General features: G+C 38.1%; 1 long non-coding RNA gene across 1 annotated transcript; it reads left to right on the top strand.

The window, feature by feature from the left end:
- Positions 1-276: 276 nt before the first annotated feature.
- Positions 277-10,886, top strand: LOC122468428. Its single transcript, XR_006293236.1, has 2 exons — positions 277-405; positions 10,748-10,886. It is a non-coding gene; the product is annotated as an uncharacterized LOC122468428 (long non-coding RNA).
- The last annotated feature ends 451 nt before the right edge of the window (positions 10,887-11,337 follow it).

Here is an 11,337-nt window from a genome sequence, read left to right as displayed (position 1 = left end):
AATTTTAAAATGTTTGCTCACTTTGTGTTGACACTTAGGTGACATCACTTATATTGCTGGCTAGGACCTAACTTTTCTTGGGCTGGGCTGGTTAGAGACTCACTACAGGAAGTTAGGAATTATTCAAGCAAATGTTTTGAATGATGTGCTTTGAATGAGGTGTGACCAGAGGAATAATCATGATATTTTCCAGCTAGACAGTGAACCCCTTGTCTAGGAAGTCTGCTCACAGAAGAAAGTGTGCAGAAAGAGTTACAACTTGTATTGACAGCTCTTTCTAGATTGATGACAATAAATATTCCATGCCTTGGAGAAGAAACTGGAATTTCAAGCTGTACTTTGGAAGACATCTTCTTCAGCTGGGTCCAAGTTTCATTCCACTCTGATCTGCTCCCTCACTCAAAGGTAGTATGGCTAGTTTCAACTTTGATCTTTCCTGCTTGAAATAGAACATGTTACTTTTCTTAATGTCCTTTACAGGAATATTCCACAATATATCTGACTTCTATCATGGTTTTATGTTGCCTCTCCCCATCTTATACAATATTAATTTCCCTCAAGCCTGCAGAGTTGATGCATTCATACAATTTTTAGTATGTGCTAACTATATAACAGTTCTGCGACAGTTACTAGGGAAACAAAAAGGAAGATATCATGCCTATCCTCAAATAGCCTATTTGATAAATCTACATTTCACCTCTCACGTCCTTCATATCTTGTCATAGGCTATACACATTCCGCAAATATATCTGGTCTTGAGAACTAGATGGGTGTTTATTGTTTAAGAATGAGGACTTTAAAGTTATTGAACCTGAGTTGAGATCAGTTCCCCCAAGTGAGTTTAGGGACTACTCAAAGTTCGGCATCCATCTTAAACATTTTTACAAATGTAAGTGGAGTAAAGCATATGAAGTTTTTAGCATAGAGGAGGTGCTCCACCAATGTGAAATTTTATTAGTCATTATTATCAAGTTCAAGGATTTGTAAACTTATGCAAATATTCTTTCCTTTATATAAAATTTTTAAAAATGTTTGTTTACTTTTGAGAGAGAGAGAACTTGTGTGTGAGCCAGGGAGGGGCACAGAGTGAGGGAGAGAGATCATCCAAAGCAGGCTCTGCAAAGTCAGCGCAAAGCCCAACTCGGGGCTTGAACTCACGAGCCATGAGATCATGACCTGGGCTGAAGTCAGATGCTCAACTGACTGAATTACCCAAGCACCCTTACTTCTGCAAATATTCTTAGCTTTGCAGCCATATAGTCTCATGGCAACTATTCAACTTTGACTTTGTGGAACAAAAGCAGCCATAACCAATATGTTAACAAATGGATGTGGCTGTGGTCCAATAAAACTTTATATACAAGTATACAAATGCAGGTGGCAAGCTGGATTTAGGGCATGAGCCAAGGTTTTCTGATCTAGTCCAACATTCCAAATTTATAGAAAAGAAAATTAAAACTCTGGCAGAAAAAAGAAGTATTCTGCATGCCATACACATGTCTTTCTTGTTAAAAGCATTACATTTCCTCCATCTCCCCTGTCAGTTGGGATGCTGAAGGTAAGTTCATATAAATCAAGCTGGAGTTCCTGCCAGTTCCCTTGATATGATTCTTAATTCTTCATTTTACCATAAAAATTGGTTCTAAAGTCAGAGGTAATAACAATAACACCATTATTTGCCTCTCGGATGAAATGGAATTTAATTTCAAAACTTAAAAGACTAAAACATCTAGATTGTGCCAACCAGAAAGGAATGAAATTCAGTTTTCATTGACCACTGTCTTCAATGTAGAAGAGTGCATGATCTTCCAAGTTTTTCTTTTCAGGTTAAATATTGCTGGGATTCATTTTATATTCTTTTTCAAATAGTCCAGGTTTTCTTCTCTTGATGTAAACGTAGTTTTGTATCCTTTCTGCTTTGGCTGCAAACAATTGTGTTATAACTAATAAAAGGGTCCTTATGGGAATTCTAAAAAATAAACAGGTAGTGAATAACTTCACGTTTAGTGGGAAGGTCTCCGCGCTATTTGTCGTTTTCATATCCAACCTCATACCCAAGACTGAATGGTCACAGCTGTATTGGCAATAGCATTTTGCTGTTGCTGAAAATTCCTGAAGTATACAAGTAGTTTGCAGTCAAAATTTAAAAACTGACATACTTTGATATTTCTAGTTTTTTTTTTTAAAGGGAATCATTCTAGCATGGCAATTTGTTTCTCAATTACTTGGATATAAAAGGAATGGTCTCAATATTGACATGCTTTGTCTAGATGATTTTTTTCCTGAGGATATAAAGTGATCTCGAGTTCTATTAAGTGAAAAAGCAAAATATAGAACAATGTGTATGTAATGCTTGCTTTTGTAAAAGAGAGAGAGAGACAGAGATAGAGACAGAGACAGAGACAGAGAGAGAGTCCATCCAGAAGGACTAAGACATTTTTATGAGTGGTTGCTTCTGAGAAGACAAGCAAAGGAACAGGATATGAGAAAACCTTTCATTTGATTATTCTTTTGTGGTTTTTAAATTTCATGTTGGATGTGTAGCCGATGTATTCAAAAATTACTTTAAAATCATACATACAATCCTATGCTTCGTACAATCCTACTGATCACAGTCTTCGGGGGCTGGACCCAGACGTTTGAAATTGAGACTACCCCAATGATTTTGATGACCAGTCATGTTTAGAAACACTCTTCTGTTCCATTCCCTGGATTCTTGTTTTCTTGTGTCAAGGTGTACATGTGAGAATGTAACTTTTTCCTTCTAACTGGAGAAACACATGAAGGATATCTTATAGTATTTCATTTTGACTATGGTTCCCAGCCCCTCTGGGAATCCAGTAAATATTTGTTGATGGCATAGTGCAGAAGAATATTTCCCATCCTCGACTACATTGTATTCCAGTATGGAGTAATTTGTAGAAATACATCAAATATGATAATATTATGAGAATTAAAAATGACCAAATATGAAGGACCAAACATCAAAAAATTCCAATAATAAGGAACTTTTATCAAAGTCTATGGGTATGGCCAGTCTATAAAGGGCGAGTGGTGAAAGTCAAAGCTAAGATTATAGAATTTAGGGATGAGTCAGACTCCATATTCTACATGAATGAGTAGAAGCAGCACTTAAAGAAATAAGCATGCAGATAACAGATTCCAAAGATGCTTTTTATTCCAGAGATCATATAAAGCCCTATTCTCATACAGCAAAGTACTGTCTTCTTATTTAGGGTGATACATGTGGCATCCCCATAGTTCTCAACTTTCTCTTCTACTGTGAATCCTACATTAGTGTTTGTAGAGACAGTTGATGGGATCCTTAAGGCCGTGTGGTTAACGGGGTGCCTAGGTGGCTCAGCTGGTTAAGCGTCTGACTCTTGGTTTCAGCTCAGGCCATGATTTCACAATTCATGAGCTTGAGCCCCGCGTCAGAGCTTTGTGCTGGCAGTGTGGAGCCTGGTTGGGATTCTCTCTCTCTCTCTCTCTCTCGCTCTCTCTCTCTCTCAATATTAATAAATTAATTAATTTAAAAAGAGACTGTGTGGTTGTATATATCATAATATATACAGAGAAAAGTAATAGATATATAAGTAATATATATTACTTTTCTCATATATCTCTTTTCTCTGTATATATTATTATATATATATAATCTCATTTATATAAAAGATTAATGTATCATGATGAAAACGGATTTGTTGCAGAAAGATAAGTTTAATTTAACATTACAAAAGCAATTATTAGAAAGCAATTAGGTGAAAGGACAAAAATCTTATTCAATCAATAAGTAAATATATTTGGTAAAATTAAACATTTATTTATGTTTAAAAATTTTAGACAACTAAAGAAAGGAAATTGTTTAAACTGAGGAAAGATGTATTCAAAAAACCTGAAACATACATAGTAAATAATGCTAATGTTGTGAAATTTTCCCTTTGAGGATAAATATTTAACATTGACCTAGAGATCCTGGCCATTAGAGCGAGGGAGGAAAACAAATAGAGAGTAAAATAATAAAAAAATGGAGAAACACATTTCTCATTATTTTCAAGTTACATATTGTTAATATAGAAAATAGAAAAGAATCGATAACTTCTCATAGAGCTTAGCAGTAGCCACGGGTACAAAATCAATTAGGTGCATTTTTTTTTTGCAATTTTTGCAATAGGTACAACAATGTATTGAATTTCAATACAACAGCAAAATGTTAGGTAGACATAAAAGTGAAAACCATTTTCTTAACAGTTGCAACAAAAATAGTGAGTATCTAAGAATAAGTCCAATAATATGCAAAACCTCTACAGAGAACATAACAGAACTTTATTAAAGATCTATAGAATCACTAAATAAGTAACACACCACATTCATGCATTTGAAGACTCAATCACTTAACTAAATTCTACTCAGATTAACTGATAGGTATAATGTAATCCCAGCAAAATCAGTGTTGTCAATATTTTTGGGGGAAGGACCTTATGAGATGATAGTAAAATTTATATGAAAACGAGAAAGGCTAATTTTTTGGACCATTGTTCCAGAAGAACAAGAAGGTGAAAGAAACTTTCTCCACTAAATACGAAGACTTATTTTTGCAAGAGTTTTTAAAACATATGATATTAGTCAAGGGATTGATAGGTCAATGCAATATAATTGACATCTAGAATCATACCCATGCATGTATATTAACACATAATAAAAGGTGATGGATATTTGAACGCCAAGGTTCCTAGCAGCATTGTTCCCAGTGACCAAAAGGTAGAAACAAACCAAATGCCCAGTGGCAGAAGAATGGATTAAAAAAAAAAAAAACCTGTAGTATAAAAATACAATGGCATGTTATTCAGCCTTAAGGAGGAAGAAAATTTTGGTACATTCTACAGCGTGAACGCTAAGCGAAAGAAGCCAGACACAAAAAGACAAGCATTATATGCTTCTGCTCTAATGGAATACTTAGAGGAATCAAATCCATACGGACAGGAAGCAGAATGGTGATTGCCAAGGGCCGGTGGGAAGAAAATATGGGAAGTTAGGGTCCACTGGGTACTTTTTCAGTTTGGGAAGATGTAGAAGTTCTGGAGATGGACAGTGGTGATGGTTGCACAACAATGTAGATGCACTTAATGCCACTGAACCGAACCCTGCAGAATGATTAAAATGGTAAATTTTATGTTATATGTATTTTACCCCCATAAAAAGATAATTATAGCACTATAAAAAATTATGCTGCGAAAATTGGGTATCTGCACATCCCACGCATAAAACTCAGGGCTAAGGAGATTAAAGACCCATATATGAAAAACAAAACAATGAAGTATCAGGAATGTAATATAAGACTTTCACGGAGGAGAAATACAACCAGACATTAAATTAAATTACAATTACTTGAAACCCAGAAAAAATGATGGCCACGTGGGAAAAAAAAGGATATTCATTTTCCTAACTTACATGAGCTAAATATTTAAGATCTACATACTGTGATGTATCAAGTTTTACCTTAATAACATTTGAATTAATGATTGGGCAGTAGAGGAAAAGATGACGTTTTTGAGTGGAGTTTCTTGAATCAGTAAGCTGCAATTTATAAAGGCATAAATACCGAGGATGACGTCGGTGATGGTAACTGAAGGCTGAATTGGGATGGAGGCAAAGATAACTGCAAATGTGAAAATGAAGAAAAAAAGCAGAGTCAGGGATGGATGATCCAAGAGTATCTCAAGTGTCTTCAGGGAAGTGATGAGATAAGGGGTGGAGACAGAGATGATGAGCATCTTAACATCTTAAAAGTAATGAGAGGGATGTCAGGAGGTAAGGAAATGACATTTTTTTTAACGTTTATTTATTTTTGAGACAGAGAGAGACAGAGCATGAATGGGGAAGGGTCAGAGAGAGGGAGACACAGAATCTGAAACAGGCTCCAGGCTCTGAGCTGTCAGCACAGAGCCCGATGCGGGGCTTGAACCCACGAACCGTGAGATCATGACCTGAGCCAAAGTTGGACACTTAACCGACTGAGCCACCCAGGCACCCCAAACATTTTTTTTTTAAAGGAAGGACAGTGATTGTTACAACCTGAAAATCTAAGAGCTAAGATTTTTTTATGGGAAAAAGATGATAAATGGCTTGGAAATGAAACGGGAAATGACTTTGAGGTATTTGGGGGGTGAGAAAAATCATTCTCCACTTGAGAAGGTCTCAAGGCAAGTGATATCTTCATGGGATGGCCCACATTCAGTCTAGTAAAAAAAGAAAAAAGAAAAAAAAAGAAAGTTAATAGAAACTTCAAAGAAGTTAAGATTGAGTTTTTTAATTTCAGTTTTTTATACGACGGTTGGTAGCTATCCAAGGGGACAGTGGAAGGGTATGGGAGGTGGGGGAGATCAGGTCCATTAGTGGAACACATGGTCAAGTGTGGAGACTGGGGTAAGGGTGAAGATAAGAAACAGAAGGAGTGTCTGAGCTTCCTGCAATCACAAAAGTAAACAGAGTTGGTAACTTTAATGTCAGGGTGGTAACTTCTCTTTTTGCAGCTGAGAGAAGTAACAGCCTCTGCCTGGGAGTCCTTCTATGAGTGCTCTGTTCTTTCTAAAATGAGACAAAACCAAAGTGCCTGAGACATAATGACTAATAAAAGTGCTCAATATTCTATCTCATAAAGATGTTTTAGGATCCTAAGAATTTTATCAGAATTTTTGATATGTTACACCAGCTGAGAGACATAAAGTATGCTGTTGGTTCTGGGAAATAAATAGCATTAACTTACATTTTAAATCATTTTTTTAATGTTTATTTATTTTTGAGACAGAGAGAGACAGAGCATGAACGGGGGAGGGTCAGAGAGAGAGGGAGACACAGAATCTGAAGCAGGCTCCAGGCTCTGAGCTGTCAGCACAGAGCCCGACGCAGGGCTCGAACTCACAGACCGCGAGATCATGACCTGAGCCGAAGTCAGACGCTTAACCGACTGAGCCACCCAGGCACCCCACATTTTAAATCATTTTTATTGAGTTATTTAGAACTCAGATTTGGGGTTGGGTATAAGGCAGAGAAGTAATTCGGCAAGTGGCAGTGTTGGTCATATCGTTAAGCAGAGAAGGGTTAAGTATGTTTTATCTGTTTTTATGAATAATATATCAGGGCATCCGTCCTTTGAGAAAAAGGATTGTAATTTAGGAGATAGAAAAACTGAGAACAAACTGAGGGTTGATGGAGGGTGGGAGGGAGAGGAGGGTGGGTGATGGGTATTGAGGAGGGCACCTTTTGGGATGAGCACTGGGTGTTGTATGGAAACCAATTTGACAATAAACTTTATATATTGAAAAAAAAAGGAGATAGAGGAAATAAGTGAAATTTGTAAATTTGATGATTTTTACTATTTTATAACTCTCTTCTTAATGATATTCCTGAAGGACAACCCTGTGTTCAGCAGAATACAGACCATATGAGTAGGTACTGATATTTTGATGAAAGTCAAACAGAAGTACATTTTGCTTTCCTTAATCACAGATGAAAGTTGGTAAAGTAAAAATGACCCAGTGACCATGCTGGTCACTGAGGAATATAGAAGATGGCCCACAATCTTTCTCCCTTTACTGTTTGGCTATTTTGCTTGATACGCCTATATATCCCTATTGAATCTGGTTGGGGAAACAAGCATTTTGGCCAGCCTGTTGTCCTTACATCATACAATGGCCTCTTGAAAGTAAAGGATGTCGCTGACATTTCATGGAAGGGTTCTATGAACCACTTTCTGTGTTATTACTAGCAATTGTCACAATCTTCTAAGGAGGTATTACTATCCCTAACCTTATGGTCAAAAAAATTGAGGCTCAGAAAATGTAAAGTGGATTGCTCAACAAGGTACAACTCATAATGTTGGGGTTGGAACTTGCAAAAAAAAAAAGGGAAATATTCTGTCCCTATATTTTTGAAGCCCAATAATAATTTCGAGTACATAAGATCTGGGTTCGCAGGGCAGAGATACTAGTAAACAAAATCTGTAAGTAGGAAGTGTCCCCAATGTTTTATCTAGGCTGCATGGATTCTTAATTCCTTTACGCAGTTGATAGATCGATACGCAAATAATTTGTTTCGTGAACTGTCCAAGGGAGACTGCAAATGCTCTACATGCTTTATAAGATTGCTACGAGGATCAAGGTATACATACGTTATATTAATATGGGATAGGGCCACACAGACGTGGGTACCTTGGTAGCAGTCCCTTTCCTTTCTGGCTTTTTCAGAGACGAGTTGAGCGAGCAAGGCATTGCATAATCTTGTATGAATTTGGTATTTTTATGAAAAGTCAAAGATACTGACTTGAGATTTCATCGAGTTCCAGATGCATCTATATGTGAGAAAGTTCTAGAAGAGAAATCTACACCTTGTCAGTTATCAGCTGCCCGTCTCAGAGCTTTACGTCAGCAGGCACTATGGCCAAACTCGCTTGCTACTCCCAGAGGCATTCCAGCCCCAGGAGTGAGGCAGAGTTATGAAGACTAATTGTTTTCGGATGTTTAATTGGATATGTCTCAAGAAAAGTCTACAAAGAGTTATTCTAAATTTCAAGTAGCAAGAACAAGACTAGCAAATATCTATTAAGTTCTTAATATGCGACAGTATGCTAAGGGATTTTTATGCACTTCTCTATCACCCAAAACAACTCTATGTGGTAGGCACTATAATCATTACCTTTTTGCAGAAAGAGAGGTGAGCGCCAAGGACTAAGTGCTTACATCCCCCCAAGTCCATACGTTGAAATCCTAACCCCCAGTTTGATGATATTATTAGGAAGTTGGGCTTTTGAGAGGTGATTAGGTCGTGAGGGCAGACATCTCATGAATGGGATTAGTGTCTTCATATAAGAGACCCCAGAGCATTCCCCTCCTCCTTCTGTCATGTGAGAACTCCAAAAATCGGGTTGTCATCAGACATTTAATTAATTAATTAATTAATTTCTTTTTCTTTTTTTAATGTTTATTTATTTTTGAGACAATGCGAGAGACAGAGTGAAAGCAGCGGAGGGGCAGACAGAGGGAGACACAGAATCCGAAGCAGGCTCCAGGCTCCGAGCTGTCAGCTCAGAGACTGATGCGGGGCTTGAACTCACAAACCGTGAGACCATGAAAGCCGAAGTCGGAGGTTCAACCGACCGAGCCACCCAGGCGCCCCATCAGACATTTAATTTAATTAGGCAAACCCATACTGAGGGTTTACTATGTGGCAGGTGTTCTCCTATCAAAGAGAGTTTACCTATTAGGCATCCAAAAAGTAATTACACTAGGAAGAATTATAATTTGAGAGTACTAATGCCTAATGTCTTTCACAGAGAAGTCCCAGCTCTGGGCTGTTAAGGCCTTTTAATTAGTTGAACCAGGCCTACCCAGATTATCTAGAATATCTTTCTTACTGAAGGTCAATTGATTACAACTTTAATCACATCTACAAAATACCTTCATGGCGACACTTTAGAAGAGTGTTTGATCAAATAACTGAGGACTGTAGCCAAGCCAAATTGACACATGAAACGGACCATCAAAGCACCTAACTTGGAGCAGAAGAGGAGTAAGACATCAAGACAAGTTTGTGGAGTTGGTTCCTAAGATGATTTTTAAAGGGTGAGCAGGAAATAGTGACTCAGAGCAGAGTACAGGAAAGCACATGCTTTTGAGAGGAACGGACTGTAAAGTCCAGGAGAGAAGCAATGACCTGTGCCTCTTTCCTTTACTCCGTTCCACTTTCCTTCACTCTGCTTAACTGACACCAGATAGAGAGCGGGAAACAAGATGGTAGCATCTTTGAGAAAAAATTAGTGGGGTTAGAAAAAGCCGTCATTCATCTAAGAGGCTTCAAGGAATAGACAGGGTGAAGCAGGGCTTGAAGAAAAGAGTTTGAAAGCGCAGAGAAGTTCACGTGGCATTTCAGAGATGGCAGCCAGTGATGACTCTAGGGTGTGGCTCTATGTTTACCGCTGGTGTGAAATTGGCTGCCCCTTTACTCCCAGCCCCTCTAGCTTCCTGCTTGTGTGGCTGTACTTCTGGTTACTATCACTAGCAACTGTGATTGTGTTAACCGTTTCTGTCACTGTTCTCGTTAAAACGATGCCTGCACTGTTTTAGGTCCTTACGTAGAGTCTAGGTGCTTACATAGAGCTTCACAATGAGTGTGTGTGTGTGTGTGTGAGTGTGTGTGTGTGTTTTGGGAGAGAGAGAGAGAGAGAGAGAGAGAGAGAGAGAGAGAATCCCAAGTAGACTTCATGTATAGTACGAAAGAACCCAATGTGGGGCTGGATCCCATGACCTTGGGTTCATGATCTGAGCCAAAATCAAGAGTTAGATGCTCAATTGGACTGAGCCACCCAGGTAGAGTGTGGGGTTTTTGTAAAGGTATTACCTTCATTTTCCAAGTGTGAAATGTGAGGCTCAGCGTGGTTAAAGGATGTGTCCAAGATTGTGTGTGTGTGTGTGTGTGTGTGTGTGTGTGTATGTGTGTGTGTGTATTTTACTGTGTCATCAGAAATCATAAAAATTTCACATTTCTCTTGCCATTAGAACCTCCACCAGTAAGCCTGAGTTCATTAAAATAAGTCATCTAGTTGAGTGAACTTGGTCTGGTTAAACTATTTCTGTCTTAGGTACCAACCAGCACACCTGGCTTAGAGCTTCCTGGTCTACCTATCAAATAATAGAGTTGCGGTTTTAGGCCTATGACTTAACGTTTCCGCATTTCACTTCTTCTGTTACAGGGGAGTAGTAATTCCATCTTTGTCTAGCAAACTGGCCAATGAGATGGGGTCACACGACAATTGCTATACGACCACCACTATTGATGCTGATTTTCCATGACTGACAGCAACCGAATAAAATTCTCTGGTCTTGATATGAGCCAGGTACTGTGTAAGGTACTTTATACCACACACTGGCCATTGAGGTAAACTGATTATCCCCGTTTTGTGCGTAATGAAACCAAAACAGAGAGAAATTGATTATTTAAGAGCACACATGTTTTAAGTCTTAAGTCGGGATTCCGATGATCTCAGTCTGACTTCCTGCCTCTTCCTCAACCCATGGAAGCCTCCCCCGGAAGAAATAATTTTCCCTGAGAGTATCATCTACTAATAAACCAATGATACTTTCCCTACGCTTTTGCATCCTGTTTTTAAGGAAAAAAAATCAGCTGTGTGTCTTCTGAAGAAAGACATAGCCTTTGTGCACAGTTTGGATGCCTGCATTTTAGCTTTAACAAGTAGACAAAATGTCTGCTTAATTTTACTGGTAACAACTTTATCGGTGATTCAGAGGGAACATCGTAACATTTTTCAAGAAGATGAAAATT

This window comes from Prionailurus bengalensis, chromosome B1 (assembly GCF_016509475.1).
Source record: "Prionailurus bengalensis isolate Pbe53 chromosome B1, Fcat_Pben_1.1_paternal_pri, whole genome shotgun sequence".
Taxonomy (NCBI): Eukaryota; Metazoa; Chordata; class Mammalia; order Carnivora; family Felidae; genus Prionailurus; species Prionailurus bengalensis.
The sequence above is the reverse complement of the archived record's forward strand: the minus strand, read 5'-3'. Positions and strand labels throughout refer to the sequence as shown.